We start from the raw sequence: 25,104 nt of genomic DNA on the forward strand, positions 1-25,104 counted from the left end.
CAGTGGATCCTGTGATTTTTACACATGGAATAGCCCCTTTATTTTTTTTTCAGAGAAGCTAGACAATTCACAGTAACCTATGGCCTAGAAAATTTTATTTCTTGATCAACACTGCTCTTTATAGATGTTTGTGGCCCAAAAATGCAGATTCCTAATCATCCCCATGAATAAGAGGGCCATTGCAAGGCAACCTGGGAGGGAGTTTAGGATTGCTCTGAGGCAATGAAACCTATTGAAATTCCCACATGAGGGGGCAGAAAAGGGAATCCACATGTTTTGATCCCTCCATGTTCTGGGTGTAACTTGGTCCTCATTAAATTGCACCATTTTTGGCATCAGAGAGAACCAGATTTGAATCCCAGTTCCAACCCTCATTATGATTTGATGGTGAATGTGTTTTTAACTCGTGTGAGCCTCAGTTTGCTGATCTATAAAAGATGTGATTGTTACGGGGCTTCCATAACGTACATGTGTAAAAATCATGGCAAAGTGCTTGTAATTTAAAAGAGAGGGTTGTTAGGAGACTTCTATCAGGTAAGTACGTAAAAACCTGGACAAAATGTCTATAATTTTGTAAGTGTTCAATATATGGAGAAGGAGAATTATTTTTCTTTCATTTAATTTTTAGAGCAACTTTATAAATTTGGAGATATTCATATATCAAAGCAAGGATCAGAAAGACTAAATAAATCACCATAGTCACAAAGCAGTTCACAATACATTTATTGGATAATTTCTAGTTAAATGTAGCAATGTTGATCACATTGAAAATCTTATATTATCTGGTGGTTTTCTCTTACATAATTTTCTTAGAATTTAGTAAGATAACTTGCAGCTCAAAAAGCAGATCCGTAGAATATTTTATTCCAGAGATTGTAGTGGGGGCCAAAGTATCGCATGAGTTTTGTTGGGAACAAGGTTTAGGCTGAGAATCTAAGCAAACTTCAGTTGGTGGTTTTCAGTTGGTGGGCAGTGGCAGAAGGAGGAGGAGCTCCGTCTGTGCTCTCTCTTCCCCCAGTCACAGCCCTGAGGCTTGTTGCATCCAGGCCCTTCTAAGTTAAACCAGACATGTTGACAAGTTTATTTAGCATTTAGCAGACATTCAGCTCAGTGTAGGCAGGTGAGTTGGGGTGTGGGCTGCTAGTACAGTGCCGCCTTTTGACCCAGGGCTGCCCGTGCCCATGGGGCTATTCCATATATTATATATTTTATATATATATAATATTTATATATATATGTATATAAGCCTGTTGGTTTGTTAAACCCATGGATTCTAAGTTGCTCTATCAACGTGGTCATTAGAAAAATGTGATGGACTTAGTTTGTAAATTTTAGAACATTTCTTCTGTTAGTCTTGTTAATACTCAATTCTTTTCTAAAACACCTGGCCCAAATCTCCATAGGTTTTAATCGAATTATATTATAATTTGGATTTTCTGGTCTGCCTATCTTCCAAATAATGAAGTCCTTAAAATTAATTTTCTATGGCTGCCATAACAAATTACCACAACTTTGTGGCTTAAACCAAAGACTTACGACCCTATAGTTCTGTAGGGCAAACCTCTGACTGTGGTCTTACTGGGCTTAAGTCAAGGTGTTGTCAGGGCTGTATTGCTTTCTGGAGGCTCTATAGAGAATCCATTTCCTTTTCCAACTTTTAGATGCTGTCCCTATTCCTTGGATCATTGGACCATCCCCCCATCTTCAAAGCCAGTAATGTGGGATGTCTGTGACTGTTGTTCTGTAGTCATATCACCTTCTAACTGTAGCTAGGAAAGATTCTCTGATTTTTTAGACACATACAATTAGATTGGCCCCCAAGATAATAAAGGATAATCCCCCTAACTCAAGGGTTAATGACATCTCCAAAGTCCCTTTTGCCCCATGTAAAGTAATATGGTCACAGTTTCCAGGGACTAGAACATCTTTATGGGGTCATTATTTTGACTGTCACAAAAGCAAAGTCTTGGACTTACACATATCTAGATTTTCTTTGCTTAATTTCAGAGCCTAGAACATATTAGACTCTAAATAAATGTGAATGAGTGATAAATATTATATTTACAGATTGCTGCCACATTGCAATTCTGTCTTCCCACTGGTGGTGGAATCCTATGTATTTTTTACCATCTCCATTTTGCATTCAGACTGAACATGGCTACGTTATTCCTGAGTGATTTGAAACCATCTCTCTATTTCTATTTGTAGAGATCTTATCTATCAAGCCCTTCTCAAATGCCACTTCAAAAACTTTTTCTAATCCCCAATTGTCTTAGTCAATTTATGCTCTTACCACAAAATAACACAGACTAGGCAATTTATTAAAACCAGAGGTTTACCTGTCATAGTTCTGGAGACTAGGAAGTCCAAGATCAAGGCGTTGGCAGATCTGATGTCTGGTAAGGGCTGTTTTCTTCGTTCAAGATAGTGTCTTGATGCTGCATCTTGCAGAGACAAGGAACACTGTGTCCTCACATGGTGGAAGGTGGGAGGGCAAAAGGGATGAACTCCCTCCATGGAGCCCTTTCATGAGGGCTTCTAAACCCATTCCTGAGGTAGGAGTCCTGATGGCCTCATCACTTCCTCTAGGCTCCACCTCAACACTATCACATTGTCAACGCTGAATCTCGGAGGATGCACACTGAAACCACAGCACCAATCAAGTATGATCTTTCTCTCCTCAGAAACCCCCTCATATGTTTAGACGTCCCATGCACTTTTATACATTTTGTCTCATGGTTTCTTCCTGTCCAAATAAGGTGCTATAAATGGATAGCTATAGTTTTCGGTTTCATTTCAACAAAACACCCTTCGTAGGTTTTGAACCCCAAGCGAAATATGAGGACAGGCCCCATCATCCATTACAAAAGCTGAAAGGGAGTGCATGATCCTTTTTCCAGTTTGTTGGCCACTCACGTGTGGGCACATATCTATGCTCAGCCAACTGATATCTCTTTATTAGAACCTGGAACCCAATGAAATGATGCAAAAGACCTGAAAGAATCAGAGAAGATTCTGGGAAATTGAGCAGAGTTGCAGGTCCAGGAATGTGGCAGCAAGTGCCTAGGTTCAGCAGAGCCCAGCTACATGGTGACAAGTGTCAAATGGCAACATCCTAGTGGTGGCATCTCAAGATCTGCTTCCGTCGAATGAACTTGGCTCTGCTGAGTTTCCCTCAGTTCTTACCGTGCTTCTCCAGCATCTTCAATGATTTTGTGAACTATTCAATATCCTTTCATTGAATTCCTATTTTGCTTAAGTTGTCTATAATTTGTCATTTTCAGTGAAAAATATAAACCAGTTATCCTCACATTAAAACACACTCCACTTAGGCATATCCTGTGATGTCACTGGAGAAAAGTGTGGACGTTATTTTTAATTTGACTCAGAATGATAGGATTAGTTTGGTACTAGTAACAATGGAGATAAGTAACTAACTTTTTGCGAAACTTCTTCCTGGGGTGAAACAAAATCTATTGTGGAAACTCTTTCCAATCATCTCTGGAAATTTATTATGTGACCTAGTATATAATGATAATTTACCATGATATTTGATAAAATAGTTTTGTGTGTTCAGAATAATTTCTTTTTTCTTTACCTTTGAAAATAATGCATCGATAGTTAATTTTCTCCTAAATTGTCTGTTTTTATTTCCATAAAAGGTATTTATGGAATGTCTCCTTACTTTTAATGTAACTAGGCATTGTGGGATCAAAGTAAAATAAATGTGTTCTTGTTTCTCGAATTACTAAAGCTTTGAAAATGGACTTGTCGACCTCAAACCAATGGGACATATTCCCATGTGGCCTGCTCTCCTGTTAGGGTTCGCAGGCTAAGTGGTGATTCCTTTTCTGTCTTTTTAAATATTTCAGAAATGAAGCTTCTGCTGTGGGCCACTAGGCGGAGTACTTCAGAGCAGGGTTTGTGGGAGTACAAAGCTAACTTCTGCTTATTTTGCTTGATGTTTCTGCAGCTTCCTTGACTACTGTGGATGATAAGTAAACATTTTCTTCCTCTTCTTTCTTTTTTCCCCTCACTGTTTGGAGTGAACTTGAAACATTTAGTAAGTTTGTTGATCAACATATACCGTGTTTATGAAAATCTGGCTAAGATAATATGGTAGAAATCCTTTGGTTATAAATAATAGAATTCAAACTCAAACTGGTCTAAGCCAAAAAATATTAATTTATGGACTCTTATAATGGAAAAATCAAGGGTGTAGCTTCAGAATGGCTGAACGTAGGGACTAAGGACTTGGCTCCTCTCAGCTTCCTTGCTTTTTTCTTCCCCATTGATTTTATTCTCAGATAAGTTTAGTCTTTGTGCTGCAATGTGGTCATCATCACTCCTCCAGTTTACATTTCCTTAGTTCCACAGCCCTAGAGTAAAGCAAAAACAGAAACACTTCTAATAGTTTCAATAAGAGACTAGGGATTGACTTTGGGTGTGAGGTTTGGATTTCATGTCCATCTCTAGTTTCATCTGTGTCAGGATTAGAAGTATATTCATTGACCAGGCCTGTGTCAACAGCTCATACAGTGTTTCCACTGTCCACACTGTGCCTTTGCAAGTATTAGAAAATGGCTCCCCTTTCTCCAGTTAGATGCAGCCCAGTATTAGGGCGTGTGGCTTGGAGAAGAGCATGCAGGCAGGATTTCAGCCCCCTTTTCTCCCTTAGCTGGGTTTCTTCCTTGAGTGAACAACATACTTGTTATTAGCTGTCCTGTGCTTATTCCTGAAACTGGGGGTGAAATCAGCCCCCACGCTAAAACTGAAGGACAGAAGGTGGCTTCATCTAGGGTATCAGATAATGGCTCATAACAAAGGGGGACAGTGGGTGCTGTGTGGGCAAAAGGAGCAAAAAATAATCCTAACCTGTCTAGACTTCATCTCAGAAGCAATATGCAATCTTCTTCATTGGAAATATTTAACACTTAAAGAGTGCCAAGAAGGCTATAAGCAGCATATATCTTAAGGACATAATTTAGGGCATTCTAGAATGTATGCTTTATGGATTTACCTTATAAATATATAACATTGACTAATACACACAGAAAATATATTGCAGAGTAACATAGATGACACAACTTGAAATACAAGACTTTCTACCGCAGTCTATCATTATTTTCGAACTTATCAACAGACTCGGAGGATCTTTTTTTTTATTGATAAATTTCTAACCAGAGCCCTATTTACTCGTGTCTTGAAAAAGAGAGTATTTGCAAATATGTCTGAAGAGGGAAGAGAAAGAAAATGATTCCAAAAAAGCTGATAACATTAAGACAGCTTTTTATAGAAGAAGTAAATTTGCAACCACAAATTAAAAACTTATAGGAGATACACAAAATGTGAAGAAAAATAAATGAAACCAAACCACTACAAGAAATAACTAAATTAAGAAGACAGCAAGAGAGGAAAAAAAAAGAACTGCAAAACATATGAAAAACAATTAACAAAACGCAAGTTACTCCTTACCAATCAACAATGACTTTAAATGTGAAAGGATTAAACTATCTAATTAAAAGACATAGAGTGGCACAATGCATAAAAGATACTCATCAGTACATATTTATAAGGGAGTCACTTTAGATATAAAGATTCATAGAGGCTCAAAGTGAAGGGATGTGAAAAGATACTCTACACAAATGATAACCAAAAAAGAGCAAGGGTATCTATACTTAGATCAGAAAAAATAAACTTGAAATCAAAACATGTCCCTAGAGACTAAGAAGGTCATTATATAATGATAAAAGTTCACTTCAATGGGAAGATGGTAAATATATATCCACCCAACATTAGAACACCTAAATATATAAAGTTAATATCAACAAAGCTAAGGGGAGAAATCAGTAACACTAAAATAATAGTAGCCAAATTCAGTACCCCAAATTCAATAATGGATAGAACATCTAGGCAGGAATAAAAAAAGAGGAAACAGCTGACTTGAACAACACAGTAGATTAAACACTGACATATACAGAACTTTCCATCCAACAGCAGCAGAACATACATTCTTCTCAAGTGCACACAGAATATTCTCTGAGATAGATTAAATCTTAGGTCACAAGGCATTATACAAATTTAAGAAGTTTGATATAATGCCAAGTATCTTCTCAGACCACAATGGAATAAAATTAGAAGTCAATAACAAAGAAAACAGAAACATTTACAAAAATGCAGAAACAACACACTCTTGAACAACCATTGGGTAAAAGAAGAAATCAAAAGAGAATTTTTAAAATATCTTGAGACAAACAAAAATGAACATACAACTCAACAAAACTTACAGGATGCAGTAAAAGAAGTGCTAAGAGGGAAATGTTACAGTGATAAATACCTACATTAAAAAATAAAAAAGATCTCACTAGAACAACCTAACTTTACAAATAAACAATTAGAAAAAGAAAAACTAACTAAACCCAAAGTTAGCATAATGAAGAAAATAATAAAGATTAGTTTATAAATAAAATAAGTATAAAATAAAAAACAATAGAAAAATCAAAAAAGCTAGAGTTGAATTTTTGGAAATACAAACAAAAATAACAAAACCTTATCTACACTAAGAAAAAAAGAGAAGCTCAAGTAAATATAATCAGAAATGAAAATGGAGACATTATAACAAATATACAGGAATACAAATGATTATAAAGGACAATTAAGCAATTATATGCCAATAAATTGGATAACCTAGAAGAAATGGATAAATTCTTAGAAAGATGTAATCTCCCAATATGGAACAAAAAAGAAATAGAACAGACCAAAAGCAAGCAAAGAGATTTAATCAGTAATCAAAATTTTCCAACAAATAAAATCCCAGGTGCAGATGCTTTCATGGGCAACTTCTACCAAATACTCAAAGAGCTAACACCAAAACTTCTTAAACTCTTTAGAAATAATAGAAGGAGAATACTCCCAAACTCATTTCATGAGGCCGATGTTACCATGACTTAAAAGCTAGAGGAAGACAACATAAGAAAAAATAATTACAGACCAGTATCCTTAATGAATATACAAGCAAAAATTCTCAATAAAATACTAACTAGCAATCTGAATTCAAAAGCACCTTGAAAAGGTCATATACCATGACCAATTAGAATTTATCTATGGGACACAAGGACGGTTCAATGTGTAAAAATTAATAATGTAATATACCACATTAACAGAATGAAAGGCAAAAATAACATTCCAATAGATGCAGAAAACACATTTGACAAAATTCAATATACATTCATAATAAAACTCTCAACAAAAAAAGTATGCAAGAAACTTACCTCAACACTATAAAGGCTGTATATGGAAAACTTATATCTAATATTATAATCAATGGGGAAAAACTGAAAGCTTTTTCTTTAATATCTGGAACAAGACAAGGATGTCTACTCTCATCACTCCTATTCAACAGAGTACTGGAAGTCTTAGCTAGAACAATCAGGCAAGAGAAATAAAAGCATCAAAATTGAAAGGAAAGATGTAGTTACCTCTGTTAACAGAAGACATGATTATTATACATTGAAAACTCTAAAGACTCCACAGAAAATGGTTAGAAATAATACAGTCAGTCTTTCATGTCTGCTGGGGTTTTGTTTCAGGACCCCCTCAGATAATAAAATCTGTGATGATCAACTCCCTCACATAAATTTGTGTACCATTGGCCCTATGTATCCATGGGTCCACATCTGTGGATTCAAACCACCACAGATGGAAAGTATGTACAAGTTAGGTCCATGGTTGCAGAACCCATGGATATGAAGGACTGACTATATAATAAATTTACTAAAGTTGTAGGATACACAACTGACATACAAAAATCATTGCTATTTCTAAACACTAACAATGAATTGTCTGAAAGGGAAATTTAAAAAACAGTATCAAATAAACTACTTTGGAACTAACTAACCAAAGAAGTGAAAGACTTAACCACTACAAATTACAAAAGATTGATGACAGAAATTTAAACCAAAGTAAATTGAAGGACAACCCATGGATTGAAAGAGTTAGTACCGTATTATTAAAGTTTTCATATTACACAAAGCAATCTACACATTTAATGTAGTCCATATCAAAATCCCAATGGTATCTCTCACAGAAATAGAAAAAAATAATTCTAAAATTCATATAGAGCCACAAAAATCCCTGAGTGGCCGAATCAATTTTGAGCAAGAACAAAGCTACAGGTATCACATTTCCTGAATTCAAATTAAATTACAAAGCTGTAGAAAGAAAAACACTGTGGTACTGGCATAAAAACAGACACATAAACCATTGAAACAAAATAGAGAACCTAGGCATAACCCACACATTTGCAGCAATTGATCACCCTGGAAGGTGACAAGGAGACACTATAGGGAGAGGATATGCTCTTGACCAAATGGTGTTAGGAAAGCTGTCTGTCTACATGTAAAAGAATGAAATCGGATCCCTAGCTCACGCCTTATGTAAAAATTAACTCAAAATGGATTAAACATTTATATGTAATAACTGAAACCATAAAACTCCTGGAAGAAGACAGGAGAAAACATTCTTGACATTGGTCTTGGCAATAATTTGTTTAGATATGATGCCAAAACCACAGGCAACAAAGGCAAAATGGATAAATGAGTTACATCAAACTAAAAAGCTTCTGCACAGCAAAGAAAACAACTAATGAAATGATAAGGCAACCTATGAAATGGGGAAAATGTTTGTAAACTCTATCTCTTATAAGGAGTTCAAAAAATAAGAAGGACACATACACATCAATTCCAAAATTATAAATAACCTAATTTTATTTTAAGGCAAAGAACCTAAATAAATACATCTCAAAAGAAGAAATTCAAATGGCTAACATGTATATGAAAATGTGCTCAACATCTCTAATCTTCAGCGTAATGCAAATCAAAACCACAATGAGATATCATGTCACACCTGTTAAAATGACTATTATCAAAAAGAGAAAAGATGGTAAGAATGTGGAGAAAAGGAAACCATTATACACTATTGATGGTAATGCAAATTAGTAAAACACAGAAAACAGTATTGAGGTTCCTCCAAAGAAAATTAAAAATAGCACTGGCCTGGTGTGGTGGCTCACACCTGTAATCCCAGGATTTGGGGAAGCCAAGGCAGGAGGCCAGGAGCTCCAGACCAGCCTGAGTAACATAGCAAGACCCCATCTCTGAAAAAAAATTAAAATTAGCCAAACATGGTGTTGTGCACCTGTAGTCCCAGGTACTCAGGAGGCTGAGGTAGTAGGATCGCTTGAGCCCAGGAGTTCAAGGCTGCAGTGAGCTATGATCTTGCCACTGGACTTTACCCTGGATGACAAAGTGAGACACGGTTCCAAAAATAAAAAAAAAAAAGGACTACCACATCATTTCACTTCTGGATATATGTCCAGTGAAATTGACATAAGAGTCTTAGAGAGGTGTCCGTCATCCCCTGTTCATTGCAGCATGACACACAATGACCAAAATATGAAAATAACCTAAATGTCCTTTGGCAGAGGAACAGATGAATGGGTAAAGAAAATGCGGCGTGTATACATAAAATGAAATATTATACAACCTTAAAAAAGAAGGAAGTCCTTCTATTTGTGAAAACATGGATGGAGCTGGAAGATATTGCGCCAAGCAAAAATGCAAGACCCAGAGACAAATACTTCGTGATCTCACTTGCATGTGGAATCTACAACAGTCAAATACATAAAAACAGAGAATAGGAAAGTGGTTGCCAGGGGCTCAGGGAGGGGAAATGGGGAGATATTAGTTAAATTGTGCAATGTTCAAGTTATAATTAATTTCTGGAGATACAATGTACAACATGGAACAACACTGTATCATATTCTTGTGTTCTGCTAAAGGACTAGATCATAAATTATTATCAACACACACACAATGGTAAATATGTAGAGATAATATGCTAATTTGCTTGATTGTGGTGATCATTTCAAAAACTATAGAAATATCAAAACATTAAGTTACCTTAAATTTATACAATTTGTGTATGTCATGTTACCATCATAAAGCTGTTAAGAAAGATTTAGTAAATCATGTCTAAAACCTGGGAACTGTCTCTTGAGTGGGAGGGCTGGAGTAGGAAAATGGAATTTTGCAACAAGGATAGGGTGAGGGACATGAGAAATTATTGATCAAGTATTTAAGAAATGACTTGGGTGGAAGCTACATCAAAGGTTATGAGATTTAGAGCATCAGTCCTCAAACTTTTTGGTTTCAGGAACACTTTATATTTTTAAAAGTTATTGGGGACCCAAAGAGCTTTTATTTATTTAGATTATATCTATCTATATTTATCATAGTAAACGTTAAAACTGAGAAATTAAAAAAATAAAGTAATATATGTTTACATAAATCACATTTTTATTTAAAATTATCATTTTTAAGCAGTAAAGTTGGTGAGAACAATGACATTGTTTTATATTTTTAGGTATGTCTTTAATGTCTGGTTTAATAGAAGAAAACTTGGTTCTCCTTTCTGCTTCTATGTTTAATTTCTTGTGACATCCCATGTCAGGTAGCCTCTGGGAAACTCCAATTATACTTGTGAGAGAATGAAAGTGGAAAAGGTAAAAAAAACCTGTATATCTTTATGAAAAGACTTTTGACCTTTCAGAGCCCCTGGAAGGGACTCAGAGACTTCTCAGGGTTCTCGGGCTCATGTGTTCACAGAGTAGAGGGTACGTCCGCGAGAGAAAGCAGTGATTGGCTGTGGGAGGTCTTGCTGAGAGGTGGTAGAGAAGAGGTTGGAAGTGTAGAAAGTATGGTCGTTGTTTTCATTTCTTTTCCCATTCCTTTGGCCTCTTGTTGCTGGGATTTCCTCTTTAGATGATCGTATCATAAATTAGAAATGGCATTAATGAACATTCTTGATACTGCCTAATGAAAGTTTTTGTTTTGTCTTCCTGAGTCTTGATACATTTCAAGAAGTCTTCTACCTCATTTATTTTTCCCACCCAAATTTGGAATTTAGGAAGGGTTGGTATCGCTATATTTAGATGATTTATCTCCCTGAAGACATTTTGGGATCATTTATAAATCTCTATAAACAATGATCTGATGTCCCTTTATTTTGTTTAGAGACTGGTTCTTGCCATGTTGTCTGGAGTGGAGTGGCTAGATCGTAGCTCACAATACACAATACAATCAAACTCCTGGGCTCAAAGTGATCCTTCCACTCAGCCTCCACAGTAGCTAGGTCTGCAGGTGTGTGCCAGCATGCCTAGCTTTTGATTACTATTATTATTTTTGTAGAAATGGGGGTTTCTACAAAACCAGGAGTTGGTCTTCCAACTCCTGGCCTCAAGCGATCCTCCTGCCTTCCGCCATCTGAGGAGCTGAGATTACAGGTGTAAGCCACCATGCTGGTCCTGATGTCATTTAAATACAAACATGATACTATATTCCTTGTAGGAAGTGCTACATAAACATAATTTTTTTGAGATAGGGTCTTTTTGTGTCACCCAGGCTGGAATGCAGTGGTATAATCACACTTCCTGCAGCCTTGACCTCCTGGGCTTAAGTGATCTTCCCACCTCAGCCTTCCAAGTAGCTGGGACCTGAGGTATGAGCCACCAAGACAAGCGAATTTTTCAATTTTTGGTAAAGATCAGCGTGTCGCTGTGTTTCCCAGGCTGGTCTTGAACTCCTGGGTTCAAGTTACCCTCCACCCAGGTCTCCCGAAGTGCTGGGATTACAGGCCTGAACCACTGCACCAGGTCCTAAAAATTCATTCACTTTCTTTGTTTGTCCACAAGGTGATGGTGTTTCCCTTCTAATAATATGAGACGCTCACTCAGGAACATCAAGAACACGACATTCTCTAAAAAAAATTCACAGTAGTTTCTTTTCCATAACTATTAAGTTTTCAAGGTGTTATCATGTGTATCTCATAGAAAGAATGTGTAAAATTTTTCATGTAGAAACATAATCTTTTAACGATGAGTTAGTTAAAAAATCTGAAATTGTCAGAATGAAGATTTCCTTTTCCCTATATTTTTATTTATTATAATTATATTTTTAGTGATATCAATTGCTTTATAAAAACTCATTACATTATATACCCAATGACTGTGAAATCGTCTGTTTTGAAGCACAGTGAAATCGTCAATCAGCATACTGGGTCTAACACTGTTCCTTCCATTTTAAGAAAGCTATTTACACTCCAGTTTGCAATTTGGACTTTACAAAAATTAAAACATTTAGAAAATATACTAACTATGATTGTTTTAAAAAGTAATGGTATTTTATGGTAAGGAAATAAGTTGAAGCTCTGTGTTGGAAAGTGCAGAAACAAATCAGCATTCTTTATAAATAGATTTTACTACTGGTTTAGAATTACCTTATGTGCTTTATAGATGATGGAAAATGAAATCAGCTGCAGTTAGCAGTGTGCAGGCATCGTATTTGCTGTGTCACTTTCAGAAAGATTATGGAATATTGACGGCTCAGGATTCTCAAAATGATAAGTTCTAAGAAGAGACTAAATGAAAAAGAATTTTAAAAGCAATCCTAGTTGTTTAATATATAAATGGACAAGTTATGGGGAAATCCTGGACTGGGAGCTAGCAGATCTATGTTCTGACTTTTACTAAGTCATTGACTGCTATAGCAGGCCAAGCAGGCATAACTGCCAAGGCTGCCTGGGAGTTGGGTTGATTGGCAATTGGCATAGGGAGAGAGGACAATTGCCAGAGTAATGGCCAAATATTCAGGGTTTCATGTTCAGTGATGCAGGACGTACATTTGTATCCCAAGGGCAAAACTGACGCTAGAATCCGGGCCTCCTGGCTGAATCTGAGTCCACAGTCTGATGAGTAGGATGAAGTAGTCTCAGAAATCCAAGCCAGCCAGAACCCGTGAGGTGTGCTCTGCAGATATTGACTGGCGAGCTGCATTAAGATGTTTCATTCCATTGAGCAAACATTCCTTGATTGGTTAGGTTAGCATCCCACAAGAGCAGAGACAAATTCATCAGAATTTGTCCATGAAGCTATAGTCCCAGAGCTTATATTTCAAGGGAGGAGGGAGGAAACAGCATCTCAGGATGGTAGGTGATTCCAGCTAAACCGAATTCTGAAAATAAAAGGAACCCTATGTCTTTGTCTGCTCAGACTGCTGCTACAAACAACTGTAGACTGAGTGGCTTAAACAGCACATACTTGTTTCTCACAGTTGTGGGAATTCAAAGATTAAAATCTGGGCCAGCAGAGCCAATGTCTGGTGAAGGCCCTTTTACTGGTTTGCAGGTGTTCTTGTTGTATCTCTACATGGCTGAGAAAAGAGGGCTCTAGTCTCCTACTCTTCTTATGAGGATGTTCACCCCATTGTGGGAACTCCATCCTCATCGAAACCAAATTACTTCCCAAAGATCCTCTTTCTAATGCCATTCTTTTGTTAAAGTTTCAACATGTGCATTTGCTGATGCAAACATGCAGTGCACAACATCTTATCTAATCAAATCAGTTGTCCCTTGAATAAAATTCTAGCTCCTAAAACAAGACTTAAAATTATGACTTGGTTGTTGCCAAATCTGTCTATCTGGATTTGCTAGAAATCAAACATACTTGAATATTTCCTCTAAAGATTTTCTCATTCCTACCCTATTGTGTATATTTACAGAATTCTTAAATAATTACATACCCAAGGCTTCTATTAGGTCTGAGGAGAGCTTTTATTAGCTTTGATTATTGTAAGCAGCTTTATAGCACTGTAGGTAAAAGCATGTGCTTTGAAATCATACAATAAATTTATTAAATGCTAAGCACTTTATATTCACTATTTAATTTTATCATCTTAATCACCTTCATTATTACCTCCATTAAACCCTATTTGTTGGCTACTTATATTATTCTGATTTTGCAAATCTAAATTTGAGAGGCTTTCCCAATGTCACATAAGTTAATGAGTGGCATAGCTGGGGTTTCAATTAAAGTCTACCTGATTCCATGATCTATTTACCATTGTTCTACAATATGTAATTTTTAGGTCCCTGAGAATGCTAACAGCCTTTCTTTTGAAATCTGCCTTCTTTCTGGATAGCAGCTTTATTAATACGTGATTAGGGCACCATAACTCAGGCACAAATTCTTTGAAATCTTTCATTTCCATAGTGAGATAAGGATCAATTCTGTGGCATTGTCAGCCAGAAAACATCATTTGGAGACTATCTTGTACAAGAAGTAGAAGACACAGCTGGGGGCCTGTGAAGGACAGAAAGCTCACAGCTTCTGTCCATACTTCTTTCACTTCCTCCTCAAGGAGATGGACCTCTGTGGTTGGTCAAGCTTAAGGATATTTTATGGGCCACAGCTAATGGTGAAATCTTCCTAACTCTAGGTGAAGATTCATGGGCAAGTTGCAGAGTTAAGGTAGCTTGTGGCTGCTCCATTTAGAAGAAAGTCTGATCATTGCTCTCTTATTTCTGGAACCCCTCTGTTTCCCCAAATGTTTGGTAAGACAAGCCTGAAGACCAATCCTGTGTCAGTAGACTTCATATCTACTCTCTTCTACCAATCACACAGCTACAGACAAATAAGAAAAATAAAACAAAGCTGAGACACACTCCCCTGGCACGGAGGCCAATCTCCACCTGGCTGCTTTTCTCTACCCTGGCGCCTCCTGGGCATTTGGCTCTTTCTTAGATCAAACCGAGACATGGGTTTGGGATTAAAGACAAGTAGGTGAAAGGGGTCTCTGACCTGTTTTGGCATTAGACCAAGTAAATAACAGAGTTCTGGCTTAAGCTCAGCTCTGTAGAGCTTTCTCTGTGTTTGGGGAAAATCTCTGATAGTAATGAAGTGGTAATTTACTATGCTTTGTTTTCTGTACATATATCTCTTTCTTAGGTATGTTGTGGGGAGATTCGTTCCCTGGACAAATACCAACTTTATCACCTTCATTATGACCAACTTTATTTTATTTGCAGAATTAAAATTTAAATAGACGTTCAGGAAACAAGTCTGCTGAGAGAATTTTGTTATGAGGTTAATCTTTCAGCATCTGCCTTAGGGACATTGATTATTTTCCCCCTTGTTTTTCACCACCCTCCAGGCTTGCAAAAGAATTGTCATGTGGTCTGAGGCAAACTTACTGATTGGCTAGTGGTAAGTTAAACCGTAACCTGTAGGACCGCTGGGAACCATTGCTTGTCACTGGCCAGAAATCCACTGTTTGGAGGTGTGCGCTGGGAAGGCTATTCATACTTATTGATACATGCTTTGTTCTTGGCACTGTGTTAAGTACTGGACACATGCAACAATTTGGAATATCGTTACATTCAACCCTCACAATAGTCTGATGTATATGTTATTAGTCCCGTATTAGAGACGAGTAAACAAGATTAGAGGAAGAGAAGCACACAGCTGGAACCACACAGGCGGAACTGGGATTGCAAGCAGTTCTGTCTCACCCTGGAACACCATTTCTATGCTGTGTCTCCACTAGAGTATCCTTTCTTTGGTTCTTCTAAGTCATTAGTCATCAATAATTTATCTCCAAACTGTAGGTTTCACGGGAGCAGATGCCACCTGAAGCTTCATGGCTTAAAATGGAGATGGAATGTGAAACATGGTGGGAAGCACAGGGAGGGGTTTATTGATAAATTTCAAGTACTTTGTGGGGCTCTGAAAGACTGTCTTCAAATTCTTTGTCCTACTACCTCTTTCATATTATTTCAAATGTCATATGAGTATATCTTTTGGGTTAAATTAAGGAAAATCTCCATGAAAAGTAAAAAACAAACAAAAAAAACCCAAAAGAATAGAAAGAGATACTATGAAAAATCAACTGAGATTTCTCAGAGTTTTATTAACTCAAAGAAGACTTGGTCCAGTTGGAAGAAGAGAGAATTTATTTTGACAACCTCTAGCAAACCCTTTAGTGTTCAATGCACTCTAGACCATGAGTATAAAGAACTTCACTTAATAGATTCACCAAATTAGTTAGTTTTTGCAGTTCAATGGGAAACAGACACACAGGACTGTGAGGTTTTGACAGGGGCGAAAGGCAAGTCTGGGTCCAGTGAGCCCAGGCATGCCATGACGGGGCAGGGCAGGAGAAGGATGGTGCTGGGAGGCTAGGGAACTGGCCACCTCTGTGCTGGCTGTAGATCACAAAAATCAACACAGCTTTCTCCAAACGCTGCCCGTGCCTGATGGAATTAAACAGAGCTCTGAGAAAGACAGCACCGGAGCTGAGGATGGGTGCTGAGCTGCCTACAGTCATCAATATATTGGCCAATGGCTATGCACTCAGGGGCTATTTGGCTATCTTTCTTGATCCACACCAGAAAACTCGCTTTTGAAGTGGTTTGGAAAGCTGCAAATGGGACATGCTTCATGCTATTCGTATTGCTGCCAAAAAGAAAGGTTTCTGCTTTTCACCAGCTGTTGATTTTTGCTCTCTGTATTTCTCTAGCATCTGTTGCTGGTGGCCCTGATTATGCTAACAAGTAGATAGTGTAGCTGCAGCAGCAGAACAGAAAAGACTCTCCTGGGTTCTCCATTTCAGGCTGGCCTGGGAACAGGCTTAGGGATGTTTCAATGCTTGAATGCAGGTGAGGTGGAGATCTGTGGCAATTCTTTTGACATGAGGCTGGAAATTCTTTATAGCTTCCCCAGACACAGGAATTGGCAGGGCTTGAAAAAGAATCACTGGCAGGAGGTTCATTTTCTTTTTTGCTACCTCCCCAGCCATAAACCTAAAAGCTTTTTATTTAAATCATGTTAGCCATCTCGTGGGAGTAGGAGATCCTTTCCTTCAGAGCCTTTCCCTATTGGAGTGTAGTCCCAGGATGGTTTGAAGGGTCCGTTTTAATTTGAAGAGCTTTCTAATTGATTCTTCTCGTCCCCTCTCCAACCAGTCTTATTTGGTGTCATCTGCCTTTCCCCTTCCTCCCTAACAAACCTCAGAGTCTCGAAATAAAAATCTTTGTATTTTAAACTTCATCATGCTAATTTCATCACTTAAAAAGAACCTTCCCTTGTTTGAGTTTCCTCCAACTGTGTGACTTAGGGCTGTTGAACTCTTTCAAATAAACAGGAAAATGGAAACCTCTTTTGCTGTCTAGTGATTGTATAATAAAACATTTTCAGATGCTAATCACATGCTTTGTGCTTTGTTAATGAATGAAAATCTAAGGATATTCTTATTTGAAAGGTTTAAAAATATAATAACTGTCACTATATCTAATTCTGTCTACATTTCTGATGTGAAATGAGAAGTCAGGAGCCCTGCCATCTACACAGTGCATGGTTCTACCAGCTATTTCTGTGTCACTTCAAGCAAATCACGTCTTTTCTGCCTTTTCTTTCTTTTTATGTAAAATGTGGATAACTATCTGTCTCACTGAATTCACAGTGTGACTGTATTATGTACAACAAAATTTATTGAAAAACGTAAAGCTCTATAATTAAGTAGAATGTTACCTGTGATTTATAAGCTTTTTAAATCCTGGAGCAGTAGAGGAAGTATTCTTCTTACTGTAAAAGGACATCCCTCTAATAATCTCCCTTCTTTTCCTGACTTTTCAGGGATTCTGTTCATTGCTTTTCCATTTGTCATCTGCATCTTCTATCTCTCTCCTTCTTGATGCATTCTGTCAGCATTTAAATATAAATTTTTCATTTAAAAAATCTTCTATCTTGGAAGAACCTTAACTTGGCTCTGTGTGTCTTTCTAGCTATCAAGCCATCTCCTCCTTTCTTGGCAAATTTTTCTCAAGGATTTTCCACACTTACTATCTCCTTTTATTCATTTTCCTTTCACTCTTTATTCAGGTCAGTTTGGCTTTCACTTTCACCAAGCCTATGAAACTGTTTGTGCTAAGGTCACCATATAAGAGTGCTAGGGGCTTCCATCACAAGCTGCCACAGATTGAATGGTTTATCTTCTCACAGCTCTGAAGACTGGATATCCAGGATGGAATGTCAGCCGGTTTGCCTTCTTCTGAGAACTGCTGCCTTACAGATATCTCCCTTCCTGCTGTGTCCTCAGGCTGTGTTGCCTGTGTCTGAATCTCTTTTTATATGTATACCTGCCGTATTGGTTTAGGGTCCACCCATATGTCTTCATTTGACTTCACTTACCTCTTTGAATGCCTTCTCTAAATCAGTCCCCTCTGAGGCAGTGGGGATCAGCTCTTCAACATAGGAATCTGGAGGGACACAATTCAGCACCCCCAGAATTGGTGATTCCTAAACAACATGAACACTATTCCTCTTTCGCTCTTTCTTTTTCTTTCTTTCTTTCTACTTTCTTCTCTCTTTCTTTATCTCTCTCTTTCTTTCTTTCATCTTTCTTTCTTTCTCCCTTCCTTCCTTCCCTCCCTTTCCTTTCCTTTCTCTCCCTTCCTTCTTTCCTTTCCTTTCCTCGCCCTTCCTTCCTTCCTTCCTTTCTTCTCTCTCTTTCTCCCTTCCTTCCTTCTATTTATTTACTTTTGTTTATATAAAATTTATGGGATACATGTGCAATTTTGTTCCAAGCATAGTGGTCAGTTGAAAGCTATTAGGGTATCCATCATCCAAGTAACATATATTGTACATATTATGTAATATATATAAGTCCAATGGGGTCTCAGGAACATTCGATAGAGTAGACATCTGACCTCTTCCTCTAGCTTGAACTATTTTCTTATCAGCTTCTCCCTCTGCCCGAACTGTAAATGTTGAAGTTCCTAAATCCTGGGTCCTCTTCTATTCTTATTCCATACTAAGCTTGTCTAACCCATGGCCTGTGGGCCACTTGTGGCCCAGGACAGCTTTGAATGCAGCCCAACACAAATTTGTAAACATTCTTCATGCATTATAAGATATTTTATGATATTTTTAGCTCATCAGCTATTGTTAATGTTAGTATATTTTATGTGTGGCCCAAGACAATTCTTCTCATTTGAATGCAGCCAGGGAAGCCAAAAGTTTGGACACGCTTGCCTACACAGACTCTAAACAAGGTTTTATTAATTCCTATGGTTTTAGATACCATTTATATGCATATGGCTCCTACAGACCTCTCCTCTCAAGCTCCAAAAGATTATGTGCACCTGCCATCTTGAAATCTCCACTGGGATTTTCACAGGCATTCCTAAAATCAGAATTCAAAACTCTTGGCTTCTGCCCCCACATCTATGCCACTTCCTCAATCATTTCCCTTTTGTTAGTTTATTTCTTCTTCAGCCTTACCATTCTTCATAAAAATTATCTCCATTTACCCATTTGCTTCTTCCAGAAAGCATCATCATCCTTGATGCTTTCTTCCTGCAACCGCCCTACCATCACAACTTGCAAACAAGTACTGTTATTTCACCTTCAAAATATGTGCTAAAATTTTCCTCTTCTGTCATCCGCATCTTTCACCTGATCTGCAAACATATACTCCTCTTTCCAACTTTTTGCCTCTCCAATACCTTCTCTATGGCACAACCCGAGAGGTTCTTCAAAAATTTCAATTAGATCATGCCTCTCCTTCGTTTAAAAATCTTTAATGATTTTCTACACACGAAATAATTCTGCTAGACTGCAAGCTCTAAAGATGCAGGGACTAGGTTTGCCTTATTTGTTTCTGTTTATGCAGAGCCTAGCCTTGCATTTAGTAGGAACTTACCACATTGACTTAGATCTTGTCCACTTTCTCAACCTCACCTCTCATGGAAGCACTCATAGACCTCAGTCCAGTTACTCTTTTCTCAGATCCCTGAGCTGGCCTGGTCCAGGGCTGCCTGGGCCGTGATGTGTTAACTCCTGCTTTGTTGGCTGGTATTGGCTTATATTCTTGCTACCGTAACCGATGTCCAAGGCAGTCACATAGGCATCCCTGGGAGCTTGGTAGAGCTCAGGCACCACCCTAGATCCAACGAATCAGAATCTGCATATTGACAAGTTCCCCGGGTGGTTCATATGCACATTCAAGTTTACGTTGCTTTGCTCTAGATCACAGCCTGAGTGTTAGTTCTTTAAAGAGACCTTTCCCAACTGGGCAAATCTTATTAAGTCATGTGATGGATTGACCCACAAGGTCTGTGATACAGAAAGGAAAAGGAGTTGACGTTTATTGATCAGAAGCTGCTCACTTTAGAGTTTTACCTAAGGGTGATCCTATCAAAATTCTGGATTTTGTAGAGAAGCATACATATTAGTAAATAGTTTGATTTGAGCAAATTGAAAATTTCCAGTTTTCTTTGCTTTAACCAATATGTTTGCTTTCCCTCTGAAAATCCCTTGTTACAGGTCCTTAGGTTTAGTTTGCCACATTATGACACGATGGGAATAATGCACAGCAGTGATCCTCAGTTAGTTTGGGTTTTCAATACATAATTGATCCATGGTTGTGAAATGCATTGTAGAATGTCCAGCTAGAACACCTATTCTTTCAATTACTTTCATTACTTTCAATGGCAATACCGCAATTACTTTTACACTAACCTGATAGCTTTGCTACAATTCAGTTGTTCAGTTTTTTTTTGTTGTTGTTGTTGTTTGTTTTTATTTTTGCAAACACTTTAGACACTGCATAGTGGATGGATTAGTTTGTGGTTCCTGGGATCTTCTGTGTATTCTGTTGAAGATCAAGAATCACATTACTGCGGACCTCCAAAATTTTTCAAAGGACTGCATAGTGAGTATTCAGCCAATAAACTAAACCACAGCTTATTACTGTGAGATGAAAGCACACCAATTAAAAGTAAACACTGTTTAAACCTATCTCAATGAATTTCTAAAGTGTCATACATTTATTATATTCTCTACTTGTAAAATGTTTTGTTTGTGTATTGCTAAGTATTTCAGGATTTTATGGGTATAATGTATTCTATTAATTTAACTGGAAAACTTGTAGTTATTCAACAAGCAAACTAAAAGTGTTGACAGAGATGTAATTTTAAAGCACAATCCCACTCATTCCTTCAGTATTACAGCTGCTCCTTGTTTGTTTAATGATAGAACTGATGAGTAGTTAATTTGAGAGGAAAGCTGGTGCGGGTGTACTGCTATTTAGATGTCATGGAGGACACATGTGACATCTGCAGCTAGGTATATGGTGAAAACACAACAGAAGTTAAAATCAGCCCTGTGTCAAATCTGCATAGTTTTAGGCTTCAGGGAGTTTCTCTGTATGTTGAGGCAGGAAGTTTAGTAGAATTCCAAGGGAATAAGAGAGGAACCAACATTTGTAGATTTTGCTTTCTATGGGGGAACTCATTCAATCGTCAGGAGAACTCTTCTATAGGTTTTATTTGCTCCGGTTTACCTGGATGAAAAATTAAGACCCAGAATCCATGCTTTTCTTTCCTGATTACACATTAGAATCAACAATGTGACATTAAAACACACACACACACACACACACACACTGCACACCGATTAGGATGGCTACTATCAAAAAAAACAAAAAACAAAAAAATCAGGGGCCAGGCATGCTGGTTCACACCTGCAATCCCAGCCCTTTGGGATCACCTGAGGTCGGGAGTTTGACAGCAGCCTGGCCAACATGGTGAAATCTCATCTGTACCAAAAAATAAAAAATAAACAAAACACAACACAACACACACACACACACACAATTAGTCCGGCATGGTGGCACAAATGAGTATTCTCAGCTAATCGAGAGGCTGAGACACGAGAATCCCTTGAACCTGGGAGGTGGAGGTCGCAATGAGCCGAGGTCACGCCACTGCACTCCAGCCTGGAGACAGAAGGAAACTCGGCCTCAAAACAAAACAAATCACCCAGAAAATAACAAGTGCTGACAATGATGTGGAAAAATTGTAACTCTTGTGCATTGACGGTGGGTATGAAAAATAGTACATCAGCTGTGGAAAACATACGGTTCCTCAAAAATGTAGACATAGAGTTACCATATGATTCAGTAATCCCACTCACATCTATAAATCTCTATATCTGTATCTTTATCTACCTATATCTATCTTCAAAAGAATGGAAAGTAGTTACTCAAATAGATACTTGTGAACCTGTGTTCTTTCCCCACCCCCCCCTTTTTTTTAATAAATGGGATCTATGTTTCCCAGCCCAGAGTGCAGGGGCTGCTTATAGGCAGGACCCCCTGCTGCAGGGCTGTCCACAGGCATGACCGCCTGCTGCGGGGCTGTTTATAGGCATGATCCCCCTGCTGCAGAGCTGTCCACAGTCACGGACCCCTGCTGCGGGGCTGTCCACAGGTATGAAACCCTGCTGCGGGGCTGTCCACAGGCACGACCCCCTGCAGTGGGGCTGTCCACAGGCACGACCTCCCTGCTGCAGAGCTGTCCACAGGCACGACCCCCTGCTGAGGGGCTGTCCACAGTCATGACCCATGCTGCAGGGCTGTTCACAGGCATGATCCCCCTGCTGCGGGGCTGTCCACAGGCATAGACCCCTGCTGCGGGGCTGTCCACGGGCACGACCCCCTGCTGAGGGGCTGTCCACAGGCACGATCTCCCTGCTGCATTGCTGTCCACAGGCATGACCCCCTGCTGGTCAAACTGGGAGTTGTGCCCTGCTTTGTCTCCAACCCAGGCCGGTTCGCCCCTCCTTAGGCAACCTGGTAGTCCCTTATCCCAGGAGGTCACTGTACTAATGTTTAATTTCATGCAGACATCTGATCCACACAGCACACTGCAGCCCAGGACTCCTGGGCCCAAGCTATCTTCCTGCCTCAGATGCCTGAGTAGCAGGAACTACAGGGGCATGCCACCATACCTGGCTGCTACACCTGTGTTCATTGCAGCATCACAGCAGCCTTATTTACAGAACCACAAGTTGGAAACAACCTAAAAAGTCTATTGAGGGATAGATGGATAAACAAAACGCGGTATAGACATAAAATGGAATATTAGTGATCTTTGAAAATGGAGGGAATTCTGATACTTGTTACCACATAGATAAAACTTAAAAACATTATGCTAAGTGAGACGTCAAACACAGACTACGTGATTCCATCTATATGAAGAACCTGGAATAGGCAAATTAATAGAGTCACAAAGTAGAATAGAGGTTTTCAGGACTGGCAGAAGGTGGAAATGGGCGGGGTTAGTGTCTAATGGGCACAGAGTTCCTGTCTGGGATGATAGAATGTTTCGGAAATGGATAGTGGTGATGATTACACAGCATTGTGAATGTAGCTAATGAGATTGAATTCTTTACCAGAAAACAAAAACAAAAACAGAAACACATTGCTTAATCTTCCCAGTCGGAGAGGTGACGAGCTTTGTGTGAGCTGGGGCCTGAGACCAGGCTGCCCTCTCCAGAGCTGCTTCAAGACCCCTCTTGGTTGTACTTAGGCCTGATTGCTCTGGAGAGCCCCATACATGAAAGCCAGCTCTGGTTCTATCTCTTCTCACTCCAGTCCTCCCTGCCCCCACCATCCCCCAGCTGGGCATTATGAGAAAAGCAAGATGACTATGAGTTTTCTGATTATTTATATGACCAAGTAATCTCAAAGGCTATTGCTAACTAACCCATGGGACTCCCACTGCCTTCATGAGGTTCAGACGAGGTGAAGGGTCCCTAAAATCCTGCCACCTAGTCAGGAATTCAGTTGTCAATAATTTCTTTATTTGTGATACAATTAGGGGTGGGGAAAGAGAAATGAACAGACTTGGAAGCTTCTCCTAGGCCCTAGAGAAGACCTCTGGGCTCCGAACACCAGACGCCAGAAGTAAGGAGGGTAGTTGATGACTCCCCACTCTTTCTCCAGCCCCTGCTCTTCTGTTTCTCCCCTTCACCCACTGCAGCTTCCTCAGGTCCTGGGTCTCACGCCATCATCTCTTTGAATCACCACCTTTCTGTCCCTGTTAATAAAGGAGCATCAGCTAAGTGAACATGGTGATTTACATTCACTTACATTGATTCAGAAATTGTGTTTAATCCCACACAAGAAAAAGAATATCTATCTTTTTCACTGGGAAAAAAAAAGTCACTATGTATCATCTTAGTCATGTTTTCCTGGGATATAATCTACATATGACGCCCATTTAAGCCTTCATTGCATCTGTGCACGTGGTTTGTTTTCTTTTCATGTGAAATAGAGTTGGACCACACGGGTTTGGGCCACAGCCCAGGAAGACACAATACTGAACGTCGTAATCCAAAATGTTGAAGCCCCAAAAGATCTAAATATGTGCAGTCTAAAATCCTGAAAATTACAATCCTAAAAAAAAAATTTCTGAAAATTTTCAGAAATATTATCGGAAAAAAATTATTAACACATTCTTTAAAAAGCATTTATTGGGCAGCACATGGTGGCTCATGCCTTTAATCCCAGCACTTTTGGAGGCTGAGGCAGGTGCATCACAATTTCAAGAGATGGAGACCATCCTGGCTAACACGGTGAAACCCCATCTTTACTAAAAATACAAAAAATTAGCCAGGCATCGTGACGGGTGCCTGTAGTCCCAGCTACTCGGGATGCTGAGGCAGGAGAATCGCTTGAACCCAGGAGGTGGAGGTTACAGTGAGCCATGATCGCACCACTGCACTCCAGCCTGGGCGACAGAGTGAGACTCTGTCTAAAAACAACAACAGAAAAGCATTTATTTATATTTTTAGGATGGAATTTATTTGAGAAACGTATAAAAACACAACAGAACGCTTCCTAGGCCACTCTACACAATCAATAGGCAATAATAACATACATATATTTGCCAGCATAAAACTCAGGTATGCTAACGATAGTCTCACGGATATAATGGTAATGAGCAGATGAGTTGTATTTGTAAAGAAATGGGTCAAAAAGCAAAATGTATAAAAGCATGGTTGGTAACTGGGTGCACTCAGCTTTATAACTTAGGTCATCTGGAATACTGTGAGAGACAACCTAAGTCTTTTGACCAGATTCGTCAAAAGCTGGGATGGGTCACCATCTAATATGCAGTCAGAGAGCTGAGATCCTGAGGAATTTTCTCTTTCCCAAATGCAAATGTGCAAAAAGGATATGTTCTCATTTATTGAGGAAACTTTAATGTTTTTATGTACATGTAAAATGCTTACACACAAAGTCAGTGTTGTGATAATTCACTCTTGTGGAGTCAAATTTGCAAAAAAAAATGCATAAAACAAATTAGAACTCTCTAAAAGTCTTGCAAAATTTATACCTCCAGTATTGGAAATGATACTAAGATGAT

The 25,104-nt window shown here is 38.7% G+C and overlaps 1 protein-coding gene and 1 long non-coding RNA gene across 2 annotated transcripts in view; one reads left to right on the forward strand and one right to left on the reverse strand.

The window, feature by feature from the left end:
• LOC129047413 (protein FRG1B-like) overlaps window positions 1-25,104 on the reverse strand; it is a 192,574-nt gene that overhangs the window by 39,563 nt on the left and 127,907 nt on the right. The window lies entirely within an intron of this gene.
• LOC129057623 (uncharacterized) overlaps window positions 1-25,104 on the forward strand; it is a 66,591-nt gene that overhangs the window by 1,210 nt on the left and 40,277 nt on the right. The gene's annotated exons all lie outside the window — the stretch shown is intronic.

Source organism: Pongo abelii, chromosome 15, assembly GCF_028885655.2.
Source record: "Pongo abelii isolate AG06213 chromosome 15, NHGRI_mPonAbe1-v2.0_pri, whole genome shotgun sequence".
Lineage (NCBI taxonomy): Eukaryota > Metazoa > Chordata > Mammalia > Primates > Hominidae > Pongo > Pongo abelii.